At 39.9% G+C, this 22,286-nt stretch overlaps 1 long non-coding RNA gene across 2 annotated transcripts; it reads left to right on the forward strand.

Moving 5' to 3' along the window:
• The first annotated feature begins 504 nt into the window (after positions 1-504).
• Positions 505-21,377, forward strand: LOC122229947. 2 transcript variants are annotated; one of them, XR_006207206.1, is made up of 4 exons: positions 505-582; positions 18,266-19,356; positions 19,530-19,606; positions 20,883-21,377. It is a non-coding gene; the product is annotated as an uncharacterized LOC122229947 (long non-coding RNA). The 2 variants fall into 2 exon arrangements; XR_006207205.1 differs by lacking the exon at positions 20,883-21,377 and adding an exon at positions 19,823-19,848.
• The last annotated feature ends 909 nt before the right edge of the window (positions 21,378-22,286 follow it).

Here is a 22,286-nt window from a genome sequence, read left to right on the forward strand (position 1 = left end):
GGCCGAGGGAAGGAAGGGGGGGGGGGGAGGGAGGGGATGTTAACGGGGGAGGAGGGGGAGGGGGCGGCGGCGGGGGCGGGAGGGGGAAGGGGCCGGCGGGAGCTGCTCTCCGCTCGGCGGTCGCCGCGCCCGCAGTCTGGAGGCGCACCGGAGCGGCCGGGGCGCCCCCCGCGGGAGCCCAGAGCCCCCCGGAGCGCGCATCCAGCCGCGGCTCCTTCGGCCGGGCACGCCGCGCCCGGGGGCTCCGCGGACCCCGCGTCGCCGCCGCTCCCGAGCTTGTGCGACGCGGGCTGGTCGGCGGGGCGGCGAGGGCCCGGCCCGCCTCCCCAGCGCCCGCCCCGGCTTCTCCCCCTGGCGGTGGAGCCTCAGCGGCCGCCGGCTACACTGAGCGCGCCGGAGCCCGAGCCGAGCCGAGCCCGAGCCGCCGCCGCCGCCGCCGCCGCCGCCACTGCCGCGCGCCGCTCCCAGGCTCCCTCCCAGCGCGCCGGCCGGGGTGTGGGGGGCGGCGGGCCGGAGGGACGAGGGCGGGCGAGAGGCGCGCGCTGGGATTGGCGCCGAAGACCGGACCCTCAGCCGCTAGGGGTAAGTGTGGGCGCCTGGGAGTGCGCTTAGGGGTGCGCGGCGCGGTTCTCGACGCCAGCCAACCCTGCCCCCTCACCTCTCCCGTGCCCCCACCACGCGCACCCCTCCTCTTGCCGCCTGCGGCTTCCTCTTGTTGTTCGTTGTTTGGCTGGGCTTTTTTTTTGGGGGGGGGGGGGGGAGAAGCGGGTGATTGTAGTTTGTGTGCCAGCGGAGGAGGAAGTCAGGTGAGAGGCCCCGACGCACCCCCCCCTCCCACCCAGCCCGCATGGGGTGTATCGCTCCCCACTAGAGGCATGTGGGCCAATTTTTTTTTTCTCTTATCAATGTTCGGCCGAGAAGATCTTTCCTAGGGGGCCTCCTTTTCTCACAGCCTGCTCTGTCCCTCTCCCTCCACCCTACCTTCGCCCCTTTCAGCACCCCATCCAAGAGCGATGCCCCCAACAGAGGAGCACGTGGCGGCGGGAGAAGGAGGGGGCTGTCTTGCAGACCCCCACGCTGCGCCCCTGCCTGTGTGTTTAATATGTATTCTCCCGTCGGCAGCTGCACTTCTTTGCAAGCCACTGAGAAGAGACCCCTAAATTGAGGTCCAGTTAATCCAAAAAGCTGGAAGCAAAAGGGGCAAGTGATGAGAATTTCATGACAGGGGGCTGGCGGACGAGAGGGCCAAGGGAAGCTTCCCAAAAGGTGAATGAAACTCCAAAAACCTCTGCAAGAGCAGAGTGACTAGGAGGTTTGGGACCCCAGGCTAAGGAGAAAGGAGAACTCCACCAACTTTGCCCCTCTCCTTCTGCCACCCTCCACCCCCACCCCCACCCCCACCCCCACCCCCACCCCCACCCAGTTGCAAGGAAGCTAACAGGTCTTTTGTGTTGTACCCTCTTTGGGAAATTTGCATTGAGTATGACAACAGAAAATTACTACTGTTTACTCAAAGTTAAGGGGTTTGCAGAAAGGAAAAAACAGTCTACTTTTTTTTCTCCGTGTGTGTAGTTGTTAGGTTCAAACCTTGAACGGCAAAACGTCAGTTTGTAGCAATAAGGACTGTCGAGCCGCCTCAGTGTATTTTTAGAAGCTGCACTTTTCTGAGTTCCTTTCACACAAGGCTTGCTCTCTCATTAAGTCCCCATACATAATTGTATTTAGAGAGAAGGAGAGTATGGAAGCCGGAGGGAGATTGCTAAGATCTCCATCCCGCCAGCGCGGAGCACTGTTTGCAGTGAAGTTCCTGGAAAGTGACTGTGGGCTGAGAATTCAGTTTTTCCTAAAAGCTCTGTTAGGTCCTCTTCTGTCAGATGTCTATGAATAAAGCACGCTGGGAAAATCCTCCTATCCGTGCAGTCTTATTTTATCTTTTACACAGTGGTTGATTCTACTTTCAAGTTCTGGTAACAGCACATCAACTGTGCTGTATTTCCGTGTGGTTTTTTCTAAATAAAGGAGGGTAGTGCTTGTATTCACACTGCTTTCTGATATGCCAGTTTTTTTCCTATCAAGTGAGTATTGGATTCACTGGAATGTCCGTCTTTTTCAGTTGACTGTCATTTTATGCAGAGACAACAATTCCAAAGACATTAGAATATTAAAAGTTTATGCATTCGTGTTATTTTGGAGAACTAGTCCCTCGTTTCTAAGACACAAGTGCCCACCTCAACTCCTAGTTCTGAAAAGCAAAGCAAAAAGGTACAAATGCCATGGGCAAAAAACAAAACACAAGTTTTCCTTCCTGGACCACTTTGCGTATCCATAGGACCCAAGAGGCACCGACTCCTCCTGCCTTAATTTACCAAAATGCTGAATTGCCTAACTAGTACCAGTATCTCCATCTGGTAATGACATCAGGTTTGGAATGGAAGAATTCTCAGTCTTTAATTACTGCTTATTAGCAATTTCTTATAGCAGGCAGCTGATTCTCCAATTCTGAAAGGCTGAAAGGCTGACATGAAGCTTGCAGAAATTGAAATACCAAAAAAAAAAAAAAAAAAGATTTTTTTTCTCTCTTACATACTCATTTATTCCGCAGGGTCATCAACTAAGTCCGCCGAATTTAAGGTGTGATATGCTCCCTTGCATTAAACCATGGGAACATTTTGCCCCAACCTTATGAATTTGCTTTTTTTCCCCTAAATAGTCTTGAACAGAGAGCTCACAGGCTCTATTATAAAACAGAATTATATAATGATGGGTACAGTACATTAAGTAACATAACTTGATAAACTCTTTTGTAAACCTTACCCCCGGCACATAGTAGGAATACATTAAATACTGAATTAAGATGTTAATGGTACTAGGGTAAGGCTTTTTTTTTTTTTTTTCCCCAGAGGAGAAAGGTATTTTGCCTGAAAGTTATTAGGGTAATACATTTCTGCTCCTAGATTTTTTTTTTTTTTAACAAGTCCAAATCTAATTTAAATGGTTGAAAGACGACCAAATCGGAAACATATCAAATGGTTAATAATACTAGCTAGTGTCAAAAGCTGATTATTTTCCTAGGAGAATAGACAACAAATATTGCTTATCAAATAGTGTGAGACAGATACAAAGGAGGGATAAAACAGTATCGGCTTGCAAGGAATTCGGTGGCCAGATGACATCAAAATGTGAAAACACAACTCAGTGGATCAGCGAATGGATGGAATCAAAGGAATATTTGAGAGAACAGATTTTTTTTTTCTTTTTTAGACCAGAGAAAACAGACATCCTTCAGTTCCAAGTTGAAATGTATTCTTGAAGTTACTTTGCCCGCCAAACCTTCAGGGGCTATCAATGCAAACACCCTGAATAAAGGGGAATTCACCACTTACCTACCCAAAGGTGGGGATTTTACCTCCAGAGTAGTTACCACAGTGTATATTGTGTATATAAATGAGGAATATCCTAAGTAGTTCATTCCATCTTTGTACAATTTTTTACATTTTCTAAAAAATTGAACAAAATTGATGCACACTTTCTTAAAACTTTCAACCCTAAAACTCCTAAGTCCTATAGACCCTAAAACTTCCAGACGTTAGTCTAAGTTCCATTTGCAGCAAAACAGAGCAAATCTATTACATTAGGATAGGCTATCTTATGGCGGAATAACAAACAATTGCAATGTTTAGTGACCTACAATGGCAGAAGTTGTTTTCTTGGTCATGCTGAGTTCATTGTAAGTCAGCCCCTTCCACGTCTCCTCACTCAGGGTCCCAGGCTGACAGAAGAGTTGCCATCTTGAATGTTTCATGTTGCTATGGCAAAAATAAAGGTCATTTAAATGCTATGGCCGGAAGTGACACATGTCATTTGGGCTCACAACTGACTGGCAACAATAATTGGATGGCTCCATAGAATCACCACAATGAGGCCAGATAGTACAGCCTACCTTGTGCCCCAAAGTAGAGAGCTGTGGTGCACAGGTTTAAGGACTAACATACTCTTAAGGACCCTTGTGCACTGTTATCCTTTAGCTAAGTGATCCCACCCTGCTCCTTTGTGGCCCAGATGTTCCATTCTTCAGGGTAAATACTGCAGGAAAGGCCACCACGTTACAGGGAGACATGCTGTGACTTCTTTCACTGTCTTTTCTCTTTGAATACAAGACTCCAGTCCCACCCCTCTCCCACAGATTGCAATGCCCTATCAATTTTAAGTCCGTCTTTATATATTCCCTAATATTATATATATTTTATTTTTTCAAGACTTGTTTTCCGAGAAAGGGTACGATGAACAGAACTTTTGAGAAGTGTTATCTGGGGGAAAAAATGTTATCTGAAGATGTCATGATCATTATCAAATTTTGAAATTTGTCTTGAGTAGCTACTTCCCTTATTTTAACCATCAGAATGTTGCAACACAAATAAAACAGTCTTTTGGAAGTATTCATTCATTCACTTACTTATCCATCTTTTTATTGATTCGATTAATACTCATTTATTGATGCCAAACACTCTATTAAGGACCGGGTATGTGGAGATGATTGGGAGTTCTTCTTTTCAAGAAACACATTTTCCAAATGGGCACACAGAAGGAAAAGTCGTTGCAATGCTAGTAGAGGCACAAAGTATTATGGGAACACTTGCGAAGAAGCAAAGAACTCTCTGGCAAGATTAAGGAAAGTTCTATAGAGGAGTTGAACTAAGTCCTGAGGGTAAGTGAGTCTTCTCTAGTCGGGAAAGGAAGATAGAGGATATTTTAAGCAGAGAGAGCAATATGAGTGAAGGCACTGAGGATGACAAAGCTTGTTGTTTAGGAAACTACCCAGGAACTCAGTGTGGCTGGAACAGGAGGTCTTTGTGAAGGATGAAATCAAGCAACTACAAATTGTAAAGAATCTTGCAGACATGCTGTAGAATTTAGGCATTAGCCCATCTATCAGGGATTGCAAACCCTTCTGTCTACTCTGGGCCGAGCATGGATACAAGTGAGCTAAGCAGACCAAGTTGAGACCGTAAGCAATGGTGGAGACTGGCAATCTGGAGAATATGGGACTGTCCAAATGGGATAGTCAGGGCCAACGATGCCCAATGTCAGATCTTCTAGTTGTTAAAGAGAAGCTGCTAATTTGGATTTATATGAAAAATTGAAATATTAAGTGTTGAGAACTTAACCACATTTTAAAGTACACATGTGGGGAGAAAACTACATGTGTACAGACCAAAATCAGCTTAAAGACCACCAGTCAGATGTCTCCTACCATATGAGATAGGGAGCCATTAAAGGTTGTAAGGATGGGAGTAACACCATTGGACCTCTTTAGAAAGTTTACTGTGGTGGCAAAGTGGACAGGAAAATTCTGGAGCCTGGTAGGCTGTAGTTGATATTCCATAATGTCATTTGAGGGGTGATGCAAAGCCTTTTATAACACTGCCCTTTTTTAGTACACAACTTCCCATGCATGTAGGGGCAACTGATGAGTATTTGAAAAGGTGATGAATGGAAGAGAAAAACCTAAAGTTTTAGAAGGAGGGCACATTTTTAGAGGGTTCCTTATACCATATGCTACCTTTGTTAGACCGTTAGTTTGTCAAGAGCACAATGATCTTATATTGATCATATGTAATTTTTCTATATCTGTCTGTGGTAAACGTTATTGGTTTTTAAAAATGCATAAATCATTTAGAGTAGGACATAAAGATCAGCACAGCATCAGAATGTCTATTATCTAGGACTGATCTTACTGATCCTACCACCTTGTAAAGGAACTCCAGCTGAACACATGTCTGTTGTAGCAGGCCCTAAAAGTCTGTACTCCCAGGATCTGCAAAACTCCACTAGACCCATGTGTATAGCTTATGCAGGTTTTTGGTGACGGCCAAACTCTTTATTACTGCCCATCAGAGTATATTATAGTTCAATCCATCCCAGAGCCAGGTGCCTAAGACTGTCTTGATTATGTTTAATTTTTCAATTAAAAAAAAATTGAATCCACTAAACACTGTTCCCAGCTTCTTTCTTGCTTTGAAACCATACTTACCTGCCACCCTGCAGTCACCAATCCCCGCACTCTCTCATAAATTCCCATTAAGTGTTAGAAACACTAGGTACTCTTCCTAAGGTATGCTGACTGGTTGTAGGTTATGTGTGTTCCCATGGGCACATCCATATTCTGAAAGCCACTCAGTTCATTGGACAATCAAGTCTTTAAAGTCTTAGCAGTTTGGCTCTACAAATTGTCATTTTTAATTGAACTTTCTTGAGGTATGATTTATGGACAGTAAAATCTACCCATGTTATGTGTTCCATGAGTTTTGAATCCAAAGAAGCAACATGAGCAAATTATAATATTTTAAGTGAACTTCAGAGGAGAAATATACATACAGACTATATATAAATGGATATAGATAGATATAGAGAGATATATAGGTAGATGATGATAGATCAATAGGTGGCTAGATAGACAGGCAAAGTTAGCCTTACAATCCAAGCACCTGGATTGTAATCCTGGTTCAACTAGTTCCTGCTTGCATTTGCTTGGCCAAGTCTCTTAGCTTTCTGCCTCTATTTCCTCATCCATGTGATGGGGATTATAATTGTACTCCCCTCCTAGAGTTAGCAAATACCAGTGCATCAACACAGCTAGTAGTCAATAGAGACTAACCCTGTTTTCTTTTGTTAATGTTGTTATTGTCATTATTATTCTAATAGAGAGGAAATCCAGGGACTTAAACAAGAAAACGAATTGACTGGAATGTAAGTGGGGTAGAAAGAAGCAAGTACCTCCTGGGTGGCTTGCTGGTATGCTAAGGGGACTCAAAGCCAGAGAATAATTAATGGCCTCTATTTCTGGAATATTTTTTTACTGAAGGATTTTGGAAGAAATAATCTTTCTATTAAAACAGCTACACATACGGTGGAATGCTTTCTCTCTTCTTTAACTTTTGTGGAAATGTTTGCAAAGTACAGAACATATTCACTAGTAACATCTTTAAAAAAATTTTTTTTAATGTTTTATTTATTTTTGAGAGAGAGAGCAAGCAGGTGAGGGAGAGAGAGAGAGAGGGAGACACAGAACTCAAAATGGGATCCAGGCTCCATGCTGTCAGCACAGAGCCTGATGGGGGGCTTGAACTTACAAACTGTGAGATCATGACCTGAGCCAAAGTCAGACACTTAACCAACCAACCGAGCCACCCAGGTGCCCCTCTAGTAACATTTATCTTGAATTGTTAAAGCACCTCCTGCTTTTATATGCTATGAATGCTGCCCAAATGTAGAATCTTTGCCATTAGTTAAATGTTTACATTTTAGATGAAAAATGTGTTGGAAAAAGTATTAGAGTATGACCATGGGGAAATCAAGTCACCAGGAAGAAAGGAGGAGAACTGGACTCTAGTTCTGATTCCATAACTCACCCACTAGTTTGTTGATGACAACAAACATCAGGGTGGGGATCTTTGTTCTTTTCACTCTTAATTCCCACATACCAGTTGATCTCAAACTTTAGCGTGTATAGGAATTAAATGCAATGGTTATTTAAATGCATATACCTTGGCTCCGTGCTCATTAATTCTGATTTGGTAGAAATAAGTGGGGATCCAGAAATCCAAGTATAAATGAAGGTTTTGTTTCACTTTTTATCTCCCCCCCAACACCACACACACACACACACACACACACACACACACACACACACAAACTGGAAAATGCAGTGTAAAGAGTATTTTAGGCATAATTATATCAACCTGCTTAAATAATGTCACCAACTATCTCTTGTTTCTCCTTTCTTCTGTGTCAACTTCTGTTTTACCTTCATTCTTAATCTAGTTTTCCCTTTGCTATGATAAGCTAGTCCCTCCAAGCTTCCATTCTTCTGACATAGAAACTCCAACCAAAGAGCACTCCTCTTCCTCAGTTTCTAGCAAAAGAACTAGACCTGACTGTGACTGGATCAGCTTGTACCACGTACTCATAGCTGCATTTATCACCCTGGTCCGGGGCTGTGTTTCTTTAACTTGCCAGCTTTGGGTCAGATGCGCGCCTTGGATTTAGGAGTGCAGCCACCCTACCCAAACTGTGTCGCCTGGGAGTGGGGGAGGTACTGTTCTCCAAGATAAGTTAGGGGTAATTTTTCCAGAAATAGGGAAGGCTTATTGGCCAAATCTATAGATTTTCATCCACTACTGTACATTTTTTTAGAAGCACTCAGATGAGAATGAGCCAACTGCCGTGGCAAAAGTATAACTAGTGTGCCAAGTTATTGAAGCTTTCGGCCTCAAAGGTGACCCACCAGGGCCTGGGAAGGGCTTAGGATGCCCAGAGTTCCTGAGCCAGTTGCTTCATACATGTACCCCAGAGGCTTTGGCAAATATTAAACATTCTCTGTATGCACTGTGAAGATGATTTGTATACAGGTCATCTGTGACTTGCACATCGGGAATCAGTGGATTTTAAGATTGTGTTTTGAGGTCATCTCAAACATGCAATAATATTATTTCTTTTGGATCTAAATGAGACAACTTGGAAGTTGGTTTATGCAATCAAAACATTCCAGGTATAGTATACATTCCAGGTATAGTATACAGAAGGGGGACAAACAGACAGGACCAGCAGTTGAATCCTGCTTTGGCTTGGTTATCAGTTTTGTTTTATTTAGTATTCTTGGACATACATAGTTTGTTCCATCTAAGAGATACAGTCCTAGCCTAGATCTCAGCATGCTTGGCTCCTTATAATGTTTGGAACATAAGTGAATGTTATATGGACATTATATGTTATATGGACAATGGAAAAGGGTAAGCTGGCAACAGCGTGGAACAGAAAACTGACTTGACTATTAGTCATGAGATAAATTTTAGGTATATTAACCTGAAAGTTTATGGAAGAAGTGAATTCTGATGAATGAATTATTAACTCATTCTTCTGTTAAGTGTAGAAGTTACTATTATTTTCTTAACCTCATTAATAAGGTCAATAAAATAAAATAAGTTTTTTTTATTTAAAAAAATTTTTCTAACGTTTATTTATTTTTGAGACAGAGAGAGACAGAGCATGAACGGGGGAGGGTCAGAGACAGGGAGACACAGAATCCGAAACAGGCTCCAGGCTCCGAGCTGTCAGCACAGAGCCTGACACGGGGCTCGAACTCATGGACCGCGAGATCATGACCTGAGCCGAAGTCGGCTGCCCAACTGACTGAGCCACCCAGGCGCCCCAAAAAATAAAATAAGTTTGCATCAGCATTTTAGTATTGAGTCATTGGTTTCAGATGGCTTCAGATGGCCCCACTCCACCAACTTTAACCTCCACCAAAGCAACCCCACACACAAAATAAAGTATTTTCAACAAATGATGCTAGAATAACTAGATACCCATGCAGACAAAAGCAAACAAACAAAAACCAAAACAAACAAACAGAACACTTTGACTTCTGCCTCACACCATATACAAAAGTTCATTGACAGTGGATTATAGATCTAAATGTAGAAGTTAAAACCATAAAGCTTTTTGAGGAAAACATAACTTGGAGATGCAAAAAAATTTCTTAGATAAGCCATAAAAGCAGTAAACAATAAAAGAAAGACTAGCTAAGTTACATGTTAAAATTAAGAACTTCTCACCTGAAGGAAAGCAGGGGGATGAGTAAAGCCTAAAGATCCATGATTAAACAATCATTACCACCAGTGATATTTTCTCCCCTGTGCGTTAGTTCAAGTTGACCTGTAAGTGATGGAAACTGACTCTGTGAACTTGAGCAAAAAGGGAAAAGCCTACCGGGGCTTTTTGTGGAATCCGAAGTCAAGGGTACAGTGGGGTGTCAGGAATAGAGGTATTGAAGTGCTTCAGGGACCCCAGTCAGTCTTCTCTCTTGTCCATATTTCTTCTCTGTCTTTCTCGTGGCAACACAGCACCCTCCTTTCCTCAGTTCCATAGCAGATCATGGTTGCCAGTTGTTCCTGAGCTATAGGTGTTGCAGTCAAGCCACCCAGAAAAAGGCCCATCTTTCTGTCCCTCACAGTTCTTAGGGATGGGTCTGATTGGCTCACTTGGATCCAGTGACCACCCTTAGTCTAATAAACTGTGACCCAGAGGCAGGGTGATTGATATTTAAGAAGCATAGCAACTCCTTTTATCCATGGGAATATAGATGGAAAAGAAGAAGCATTCCAGTTGATAGTCTCTCTACGTTTCCTCTTTACTTGACAAAAGACAGAGTTGATGGAAGTGTGTACTTGGTTAGTTTTTAATGATCACTAGTTTTGGTGTATTGATACACTATCCCTTTGAGTATCTAATATCAGCATCTCTGCATCTCTGCCAGTTGACTGATATATATTAAGGACCATAAACAAAATTAGTTCATTTTTAAAATGGTCACATTTATTTGTAAATTATTAGCCCAGATCTATTCAAATGCAGACATGCTTTGTTCTAGTCTGGATATACAATCAAATTAATTTAAATAACTTTAATCAGCTTCAAAAACAGCAAATTCCAAGACAATTAGGTTAACTTTAAGAACTCATATTTATTGAGTTAACAGATGGTAAATTAAAAAACAATGAAGCTAATTTTTAAAATCATTCATTGAATTAAAAAAACAGACATTTAACAAAACTGTTTTTAAGCTGTTTTTTCATCCCAATATGCATATTTTAAGATTCCAATTTGGGGAACTTCTGGGAAGACACCAAATGAGTTGCAGTATGTGAACATTCTTCCAGTGAATTACTTTTTTAAAGGATTTAGAACCACCTGAAAAAGAATTTTATGAATCACCAATAAAGATACAAGAAATAAGCATATTCTAGAGATTGGAAGGAATGAAGAGTCTACTTCATCAATTCCAATTTACTCTCTAACATGCTGCTCCTATGGCCTTCTATGTTGCTGGCCCTGACACACTTTGAGAGTTTCCTGTGCTAACAGAGTGAAAGTTATTCCTAGCCAGAATTGCATTTCTGCATTTTAATGGTCAAGCAGAAGACTTCCCTTTGATGGCTTCTTGGGCCTTGTGTACCAATGACCTGAAATATATTGTAAATGCTAGAAGCTGACTCTGCAAGCTTACAAGGAAAGGGGACTTCTGTGGAAGCCCACTGACGACGTGGGATCTTCTCCCCTTGGGCTCCCACTTTGCTGGGTCTCCTTGCAGTTTTTGGAAATAGAGCAATGAACGTATCCCAACACATGAATTTTACCGGAAATTGGTCATTTCCATATGCAAGTTCAATCATTTCTCCCACTTCCTGTGGTTTTATAGATAGAATTGGAGATACCATCATGGCTACATTAAGATATGTCACTTGCGTTGTACTTGCTATGATTGGTTTTAACATGATGGCATATTGAAAACTATAGTTATATATGTAGAAATGCAATTACTACATAAAAACATTTGAAATAGATTTGTTTAATGGCTGCTTGATCAATTGGCGTTATAGTTTTTTCTTTACCTTGGAGAGTTGCAAACTATAATATAATTTATTTTAAGGTCCTAGTAACCCATTGTCTAAGATCTGGTTTTACTTTATGTTTTAAATCTTACGTTACTTGGTCAGTAATGTTGATAATCATATTTACTGGTTTTGGTAGACCAATTTATTAGTTACAATTTGAGTTTCAGACACTTAGAAACATAAAAACACATTTATTATTGAAGTTATGGTAGTAAAAATTATCTTATTGCATAAATATCTTCTTGCATTTGAAACTACTTAGCCCCATCCCCTTTTTGCCTCGAAATAATTGTTTTTCTAATAACCTTCTGATAATATGAGGCTTTTTAGGAATGTAATTATAACAATATAGTGGGATGGACTATATTGTTTTTAATTAAACAAGAACAGGTAAAAATAAGAATAAATTGTGACTAGATGAAAAATTCAGGAAGTGAAATTTCAATTTGCAGGAATAGAAATTAGGGATATAGAAGAAGAACTTCATAAGTGGTCTAAACATCCAAAGGAAATGAAAAAAAGTTAAAAGGGTAAGAGGAAATTGGATAGACACATCTTGGAGATTTAACTTAGAATGTAAGCTCCTTGAGAGCAATAAACATCTTATTATTGTAACACTACCCCTAACAGAGGGCTTAACACACAGTATATGCTATTAGTATTAGACAAACATTTCTTATATTTAAGAATAAAATAATGGGTGTTCCTCCGAAAACAGAGCATGTGGATCAGAAGTAAAAATCAAAGTTTGTAACTTTTTCTGTGTAAAAACTGCAGTAAGATTGTAAGACTTATTTTGAGCAAAACTAAGAAGTAGAGATAAATGCCTAGTCACAGGCTGGTAAATTTTTAACTTTCTAGAACGAACAAAAAAATTCCTGCAAGTGTCTAAGAAAACAGATACTCTTGTAGTCTGTCTTCATACTTCTTTTACAGAACTGGAGCTTTTTTAAGACCAAAGGTAAATTTTTACATACTTCTAAGTAAAACAAGTTTGACTCTTTAAGTTTTATGCCTACCCAATTATTGGCTCATACGTAAAAGCAACAGAAGAAAATTTTTAACTTGGGAAGGTCTTAGAAAGTATAACAACAAAGGGTACTTAACTGCAAAAGTTGCAGAGATATCATCCAGATCACTCAGTGGTCAGATATATAAGAAATCAAGAATGGGAAATTTCAGGAAAAAGTTTAGCCTTAACTAAGCATCGAAGGTCAAGACAAAGTAATAAATGAATAAAACATAGTGAAAATTGAAATGAATTAAGAATTGATGTTGATCACCGTATGGTTTTCTTTACTAAGGGAGCAATGTTTTCAATAAAATAATCCTAAAAGCTTTTTTTAATTTTTAAATGAAGAGCCTGTAACTAGTAACCACCATGTGGAAAAAGAAGGTGGAGAAAACAAATGCATTAGCAGTTGCTGCTTTAGTTTTAAATCTTTAGATAAGAAGGCATTTAGGATAGTCATGAGCAATTCCAAATGGATACTAGTTGAGTGGGAAGAAAAATATCTATTTTATAAATAATTGTAGAAGATAAAAATAAACAAAACAGTCCAAAAGACAAAATGGAAAGGAAACAATAAGGAATGATTGAAAAGAAGAAAACATAGAATAAGTGCAGCCAAGCTCAAAAATTATGACAAGTATAAATGTCTTAAATTTCTCTATTCAAATGGGAAGATCTTCACATTAAATTAAAATGAAAGTCGTATGATTTGGTGGTGCTTAATAGAGTCATACTTAAAGATAAATGACATGGAAATACTTTTTAAAAGGGCAAAGATTTTGCAGCCTAACGTGCTCACATCTAAAGCAGATAAAGCAATAGCAGAATTACAAAAGAGACTATTTTATAATAATTATTAATATAACATTAGTAAAGGAATAATGACACTGAAAAATAATGCATTAAATAACTTAAAACATAAAGTAATTTAACGTGCTTTTTATTTAAAAAAATTTTTAATGTTTATTTATTTTTGAGAGAGAAAGGGAGAGAGAGGGACAGAGCACAAGCAGGGGAGGGGCAGAGAGAGAGGGAGACACAGAATCCTAAGCAGGCTCTAGGCTTTGAGCTGTCAGCACACAGCCCCAGTCGGGGCTCTAACCCAGGAACCGTGAGATCATGACCTGAGCTGAAGTCAGACGCTTAACCGACTGGGCCACTCAGGCACCCTTTAGCATGCTTTTTATGATGGAGCAAAACAGTGAAAATAACGTATATCCAAGCAGCAGTGCAAAAGTTTACAAAATTAGAAACTTAAACTAATGAAATATTTCACATCGGTAAATTAAATAAGAAGTAAATGATTATTATGATAGATTGCTTTTTAAACACAGTGTTGGACAAAATTTAACACTTGTTCCTGATAAAATGATAAAAAGAAAAAATAAACTGTGTTTTAACATGATAATAAATTTGTTTAACCAATAGTCAAAATTAATGTAAAAATACTAGAAATATACATCTTTAAAAACAGAGGTGGGTAGAAGTTGGTATAGTGGTTCTGCCATAATAATTGTTATTAAACATTATTTTAAAGCCCTTATCAATATAATAAAACATACTAAAGGAAAAAGTATGTTTGAAAACCCAAAGAAGTGAACAAAAATGTGTATAGACCTAATTAATTAGTGAAATCTTGGAAGACATATGACTCTTCACATAAACCAATAGTATTTCTAAATATTAGCAATCATTAGCTTAAACACAAACCTCTAAAAGATTTATTTTACAAGAACAACAAGATATGTAAAACTCTGAGTTTAAACAGAAATATGCTACCTACCTAGATAAAACTGTTTGAGAGCTATAAAAATATTAAGTTAATCAAAATATTGGTTTCTGATTTTGAAAAGGTAACATTTTTAAATTGTTAATTATTTCCAAAGTATAGATTTAATGGGGAATCTAATAATCATGTCTCTTTTGTTTTTCACATTTTGAGGTAATGGTGAGAGGAACTTGATTTTCACATAAATCTGGAAAAGAAAGTAGGCAAGAATAGTAGAAATCATTTCTGAGAAAGAAAAATAATGAGGGCAGACTAGTCTTATCAAATATTAAAATATATTATAAAGTTATAATAACTAAAATCATGTGATACTGGCACCAAAATAGATTAATTAGGAAAAATAAGTGGTTAACAATTATATAATAACAAAATATTTGATAATGTTAGAACACAAACCAATGGAAAGGGAAAATATTTTACAGTGTGTGGACTGATTAACTGTTTGAAAAAAAACAATTTATATACTCATGATACACAAAATAGCAACACTTAAACCATAGGAAATCTAAAGGGACTTGGTTTTAAAGATTTAGAATACTGTAACAAATTGCAAAGTGAAAAATAAAATAGATTTGATTTATATAAAGATAGCAGCAAAACAAACAGTAGGCTAGGTACAATTATTTGAACATAACAAAAGGGTTAATTATCGTATTATTAACAGAAGCTCATACAAACTCCACAGCTAAAAACTAATACATGAGATAAAATAGAAGCCTATTTAGCCAATATATGAGATAAGACTAAAATCACATTTCACAAAAGATGAAATATAACACATTTGCAAACATAAAAACATTCAGCCTTACTAATAATCAATTGAATATATACTAAAACAAAAATAAGCTGTATTTAGGCTTAATCAATTATTTTAACTTTAATGTCAAGGATTTACATTCCCAGCTGATACAGATTATTTTCATTTAGATAAACTTACCCTCTGGAGAAAGTGGGAAACCTGGATAAAATCTAGCAAATATTTGTTTAAAAGCATCCTAGAGCTTTAAGGTGGAGAGGATTGGAGAAGCCAAAAACCCAGAGAGTAGGCAATCCAAGAGAGATCTCACTTACACAACTACCTGTTAGAAGGTAAAACACCACTTGACAAAGATATCACCCAGAGGCTCAAATTATCTGTACAATTTTTCATACACAATGTCTGGCAATAAAATTAACCAGTCATACCTGTAGACCAGATAACAGACTTTAAAATATCTGTAATTAATAAATTAACAAAATTAGATGAGCAGATAGGGAATTTCTGCATATTATTGGTAACTATATAAAAACCAAATGGAAATTCTGTAACTAAGAAGTAAACTGACAGAAATTAAAAACTCAATGGATGGGTTTAAGAACAGATTAGAAACAGCTGAAGAACAGATTGATGAACTGGAAGGCAAAGCAATAGAAAATTTAATGTTAGTACCCAGAGTTAGCAAGGTACAGTGGAAAATGGTTTCTTCTTACATAACTGGTGGCATGTAAATCTATGTAATACTTTTTGGAAATGCTTTGGTGATGTAAATCAGATATTAGAACAAAAAAGAGGGGCACCTCGGTGGCTCAGTCTGGGGCTGAGACTTCAGCTCAGGTCATGAGCTCACAGTTCATGACTTTGAGCCCCGCATTTGGCTCCCAGCCGTCAGTCTGTCAGCACAAAGCCCACTCTGGACTCACTGTCCCCCTCTTTCTGCCCCTCCCCCACTTGCGCTCTCCCAAAAATAAATAAATATTTTTTTTAAAATAAACAAAAAAATTTGTATGTTTTGACCCAGTAATCTCATGTCTAGGAATATCTATTATGGAAATAATTTTTTTTAATTTTTTAAATTTAGAAAAAATTGTTTTTACATTTATTTATTTTTGAGAGACAGAGAGAGAGAGAGAGAGAGGGAGCACAAGTGGGGGAGGGGCAGAGAGAGAAGGAGACACAGAATCCGAAGCAGGCTCCAGGCTCTGAGCTGTCAGCACAGAGCCTGATGCAGGGCTCAAACCCACAAACCACAAACGACTGAGCCACCCAGGTGCCCCTACAGAAATAATTTTTTTACTGTGAATTGTTTTATGTATAAAGATGTTCACTACAGAATTACTCATTATACTAACTACAGGGTGCAATGTTTTAAGTGCTTTACTTCAATTTATGCAGTTAATCCTCACAAAAAACCCAAGGAGGTAGAGGTTGTTACCACTAATATCCTCATTTTATAGATGAGAACAATAAAACCTTGAGAGGTCAAGTAGCTTGCTCGAGATTATGGAACTAGTGAGTAGAGAAACAATGTTTGAACCAGGCTGCCTGGCTCCACAGCTTGCACTTGAACCTGCCCTGGGCTTTTGGAAGCAACCTAGATAGCTAAGAACTGGAGACTTGCCAAATAAGTGATACCCCCCAGTCTATGTAATATTATGCGGGCATTAAAAATGAGCATCACCAACACTTTTAGCAACATGGGAAATAATTCTGATATAATATGAAGAGGGAAAAAAATCAAAATCCTAGAATTACACCAAATAAAAAATATATGTACAAATATGATGGGAAGCAAATATCCCCAAAGGCTAATAACAATTATGTGAGGTTAGTAGCACTAATTTTCCGTTTCTCTTCTTCCATTCTTCATTTTCTCAAAATTTTAATGATGAGTTTCATATATATATATATTATGCTTCATATAGAAAATACCATTACCTATATGTAAAAAGTAGTAGTTTATTGGGTAAGAACCTGGGTTCTGGAAGCAGACTGCCTATGTCACCACTTACTAGGTATGTGACCTTGGGCAGGTTGTTGAACTTTTGTTTCTTAGTTTCTAAGTTTATCCTATAAAATGAGGACAATTTTAGTATGTATCTGATAGGGTAATTGTAAGGATTAAATGTGCTTAAAATGTATTTAGAACAGTGTCTGAAACTGAAGTATGTAAGCATGATCTAGTGTTGTTATTCTGCAAACAGGCCTCATTGTTTTAGACCCTGAGTGACCAGACAAAATGACAATTCCCCCCTGCCAGTCCTTTGCTAGGCACATACATTAGCAACAAGTTTTGTTTCTAGATATAGATCTTTGTCCTTACTATGAATTCCCCAATGCAGAGATGTCTAGGAACCAAGAACCGTTGGCTAAGGAGACACTTCCGAACCCTTTCCAAGAAGCAGTGATAATCAAATGTCTGATGTGTTTTTTATTTTAGAGAAGTTCAGCCTCCTTGCCTGTGTCACATCTCTGAGACCTGTACAAGAGTGATTGAAGCTACCCCTTGAAGCCAATATTACATGAACGTCATCAGCAGTGAATTAGAGAAAATATTTATCTATTTCCCCAATTTTACCCTTCTCTGTTAAAATTTTTTTTTCAACGTTTTTTATTTATTTTTGGGACAGAGAGAGACAGAGCATGAACGGGGGAGGGGCAGAGAGAGAGGGAGACACAGAATCGGAAACAGGCTCCAGGCTCCGAGCCATCAGCCCAGAGCCTGACGCGGGGCTCGAACTCAGACCGCGAGATCGTGACCTGGCTGAAGTCGGACGCTTAACCGACTGCCAGGCGCCCCTACCCTTCTCTGAATGAATGACTTTCTACCGGCTCCGTGATCTGACAGTCCAAGTAACAACAGAAAGCTGTTTAAGAAATAGGACACTTGTTGTAACTTGATTTTTCTGAATTGAACACCCCAGGGGGACTGAAAATGTGCTTCAAAACTTTTTTCCACTTGGCAGATCCAAAAAGTTTGGAAAATTTTTATAGAATTTCCTCATTCCTTAAAACAGTTTCATTGAAATTGTAAAAGAAAAAAAAAAAAAAAGATCTGTTAGATGCCAGGATTTACTGTTAGCTGTCTTAATGGCTAATGAAATGATAAGACCTTGCAATAACCCCTGCCAATTAAAAATTAACAGGTGCTTGCCAGGTAGAATATTGCATTACCTGTAAGAGAAAAGGATGCAGATTGGTATTTCACACATTTGTGGGAATGATCACCTTTGACTTGTGTCTCTGGTTTTCAGGACATTGCACGTGTCTGCTCTTGTAAGACTTTGGCTGCAGAACCCAAGTGTGAACCCTGCTCGGTGAGTTAGCTGTTTCCTGAGTGTTGTCTGTCTCTTCCTTGCCTCTGTCAAGACCCTGTGATGTTCACTGTCAGTGTCCTTTGCTTAAACTTTCTAAAAATTCTCAGCTGTCTTTTATGGTAAATGTCTAACATATTGCTCTAATCGAGTCTGAGTTTTACAGTGTTGCTAAAGAGCTTGCACACAAACCCCCACTTTGTTCCAGGGTTTACCCCAAACCTTTCCCACTCTCTTTCCTAATAGTCATCTTCTAACACAAGACTACTCGTTAAGACATTCACTGTCTAAATCACAGGTCAACATTTCACAGTTAGTGATGACTGGTCCCATGAAGGATGAGAAGAGCATGGTAATAGTGAAATTCCTTTCCCCTTTTACGAAAATAAATCACGAGATTCAACCAGCAAATGGTGAATCAATGGCAAGTCAATAATAAGGTGAGAGATTATGTTACTGAAAAATGACCTCAAGATTAATTTCTTATGTAGATAAATGCTGGACAATTTCTTATTGTCATAGTGTTATTGGAGGTTATTTCAAGTGTTCCTATTGCCACATGAGGTAACGGAATTGAGATGGGCCCCCTCTCTAACAGGCCATCTGTGTCTGAATCTGCAAAAATTTCTAAACAGTTCTGGTCTTCAGTATCTCCACTTGAAAATGGGAGTGATAGTATTAATCTGTTAGGTTATGAAGGCAAAATGTTATAACACGAAACACCTGACAACCAGCAATCACTTCACGAACACTAGTCCTCCCTACCACTGTTTATTTTGATAGAAAATAAATACATAACCCAGAACTCTGCTTTCATCTTCAAATATATTATTCTTCATTGATTTTTTTATGAATATAATCATTGATTCAGAAAATAAATGGAATTTTTATCCCTCCAACCTTCATTCTTTTATTCATTTCTCAGAGCTTTAATGAGCATCTACTATAAGCTAAGAAGTAAGTGCTGTGGGACACAAAAAGGAGAGTGAAGTACCCATTGTATTCTCATGGAGATTGGAGTCTAGAAAGAGGTTGTATGTATGTATGTATGTATGTATTAAATGCCATTAGAGAAACGAAGTATTAGCTTCGTTTATTAGAAGGAGAAAGTATTTTATCTAGGGTTTCAATTTCTTTTATCTAGGGTTTCAATTTCTTTATCTGTGAAATGTGTAAAATAATCTCTGCCCCGCTGGTCTTTTAGGGGTCTGGAGAAGATCAAAGGGGAGCCTGCATGTGAGATCTCTTTGGAAACCCTGAGGCACTCTGTGAATGAAAAGGGTAAATTTTTTCTCTCTTCCCTTGTACCATAAACGCCATGAGAATGTTTGACAGGGCCTGTTATGTTGGTCTGTAAAAATTTTTGAAGTATATATATAAAAAAATCACACTGTAAACCTTAAATATTTACAATTTTTATTTGCCAATTAAACATCAGTAAAGAGGGCTAAGTTTTTTTTTTTTAATTTTTTTAACATTTATTTATTTTTGAGACAGAGAGAGACAGAGCGTGAACAGGGGAGGGTCAGAGAGAGAGGGAGACACAGAATCTGAAACAGGCTCCAGGCTCTGAGCTGTCAGCACAGAGCCCGACGCGGGGCTCGAACTCACGGACCGTGAGATCATGACCTGAGCTGAAGTCGGACGCTTAATCGACTGAGCCACCCAGGCACCCCAAGAGGGCTAAGTTTTGATGAAACAATGAACCACTGATGGAATGAAAGAATCCGTGAATGTTATGCACTGAATGTCTGTGCCCCACCCCCCCAACCTCATATGTTGAAATCCCAACCCCCAATGTGATAGTGTGAGAGGTGGGGCCTTTGAGAGGTAATTAGGTTTATATGAGGTCATGAGGGTGGAGCTCGAGTTAGTGCCTTTACAAGAAGGGGAGATACCAGCATTTCCTCTCCACCACATGACGACACAGTGAGAAGGCAGCCATCTGCAAGCCAAGAAGAGGGCCCCCACCAAGAACTGAATATACTGGTGCCTTGATCTTGGATCTCCCAGCCTCCCGAGCTGTGAAAAAATAAACATCTGCTGTTTAAGCCGCCCACCCTGTGGTATTCTGTCATAGCAGCCTGAGCCGACTATGACAATAAGTGAGAAAATACATGAGTAAGTCAATGAAGGAAACAAAACAAAGATGCAGAGTAGGAAAACCTACAAAATAAACGAGGAATAAAGGGTTGTCTTTGAAAATATGCAGTATAGCTGAGTGTTAGGAGTATGACCCATAGCTAGATGGAAGGATGGATGGACGCAGTGTTCTCAGAGTGTGGTCCGTGGACCAGCGGCATGAGTATCGTGTGGGAACTCATTAGAAATGCAAGTTCCTGGTCCACCAGCCAGTCCTGCTGAGTCTGAAAGTCAGAGGTAGGGCCAGCAGTCTGTGTTTTAGCAATCCCTGTAGATCATTCTGAGACAAAGTAAAGTTTTGAGAACCATTACTTTGTACTAACATGGGGACTTTGGAAATTATTCTGCTGTAATACATTCAGTGTTAATGAAGGTTTTTAGCTGTGGATGGATATAATCAGACCTGTATTTCTAGGATGATGAGTCTTGGAGCTTCGCCTAAAAGAATTTATGGCTTCAATGTAAAAAGGACCATTGGAGATACTGGAAAACACATTGTATTTGCCAAGCCCCAGAGTGACAGATTTTGGTTTTTCCTACTTCCTGATAATATGCACATCATCAGCTAGGAGGCAGAGCAGTGCAGGCACTGCCCCCAGGCACTGAAGAAACCTGCTTGGTCTGCAGAGACCCAGCGGGATGAGAATGTTGAGCTGTCAAATATATCAAATACCAGTCCTCACTGATCTTGGAGAGCCCTCTTAGTCCTGACCAGCTGTGGGGAAACATCAAGTGGAACCTTCCAGACCAAGATAAATGGGCAACTCTTCCTAACACTGGCCTAGGTAGCTGCCCTGGCTGAAAATGCAGCTCCGTATTTAGGGCTGGTGGAGACAGGTCTGCCAAAGGGGAGGGCAGTATGGAGGAAAAACGGAAGAGCCTCAAGGGGAAATAGTTGCTTTAAGAAAGAGTCTAGGGGCGCCTGGGTGGCGCAGTTGGTTAAGCCTCCGACTTCAGCCAGGTCACGATCTCGCGGTCCGTGAGTTCGAGCCCCGCATCAGGCTCTGGGCTGATGGCTCGGAGCCTGGAGCCTGTTTCCGATTCTGTGTCTCCCTCTCTCTCTGCCCCTCCCCCGTTCATGCTCTGTCTCTCTCTGTCCCAAAAATAAATAAAAAACGTTGAAAAAAATTTTTTTTTTAAAAAAAAGAAAGAGTCTAGAAGCCCAAGATACAAGCGTCGGGTGGGGAATCAGCGGGGAGAAGAAGGATGAGGGCTTCTCAGAGAAGGACTGCTCAGATGCCCAATCATCTGGGTTTGCCCAAGACACAGGGTGTTCAGGACAATCCCTGTCAAACCAGGGCAGCTGGTCACCCTACAACTGTGTTCCCTCACCTGTGTTGAAGACCATGTGACAGCAGAAAAGTCACCGCTCTAGACCTTGTTTCTCAAAATATTGTCCACAGACTGGCAGCATCAGTATCACCTGGGAGCTTGTTAGAAATGTACCTTCTCAGGCCCACACTAAGGCTGCAGGATCATACCTGCCGGAGAGGAAGAACCCCAGGTGATCTGCAGGCACATGAGTTGAGAAAGACTGCTTTAGAAGATCCTGTGAGCCCTGGGGAAGAAAAAGTAGCACTGGTAGGGAGCAGAGAGAATTTCTTGGCTGTGATCTGGCAAATGTCCAGGTCGGCCAGATTCTATACTGAAACTGTATCAACCGGACCCGGCAAGGAGCAGAAGCATTGAGAAGGTTACACAGTAAGGGGTGCCAGGAATTGAGAGCAGAGAGGTAAAAGGACAGATGACACAAACTAGCCAAGAGGGGCCTCCTGAACTATTAATAGTAGTAGTTGTAGGAATGTAGGAAAGCCAGAAA

Source organism: Panthera leo, chromosome C2 (assembly GCF_018350215.1).
Source record: "Panthera leo isolate Ple1 chromosome C2, P.leo_Ple1_pat1.1, whole genome shotgun sequence".
Taxonomy (NCBI): Eukaryota; Metazoa; Chordata; class Mammalia; order Carnivora; family Felidae; genus Panthera; species Panthera leo.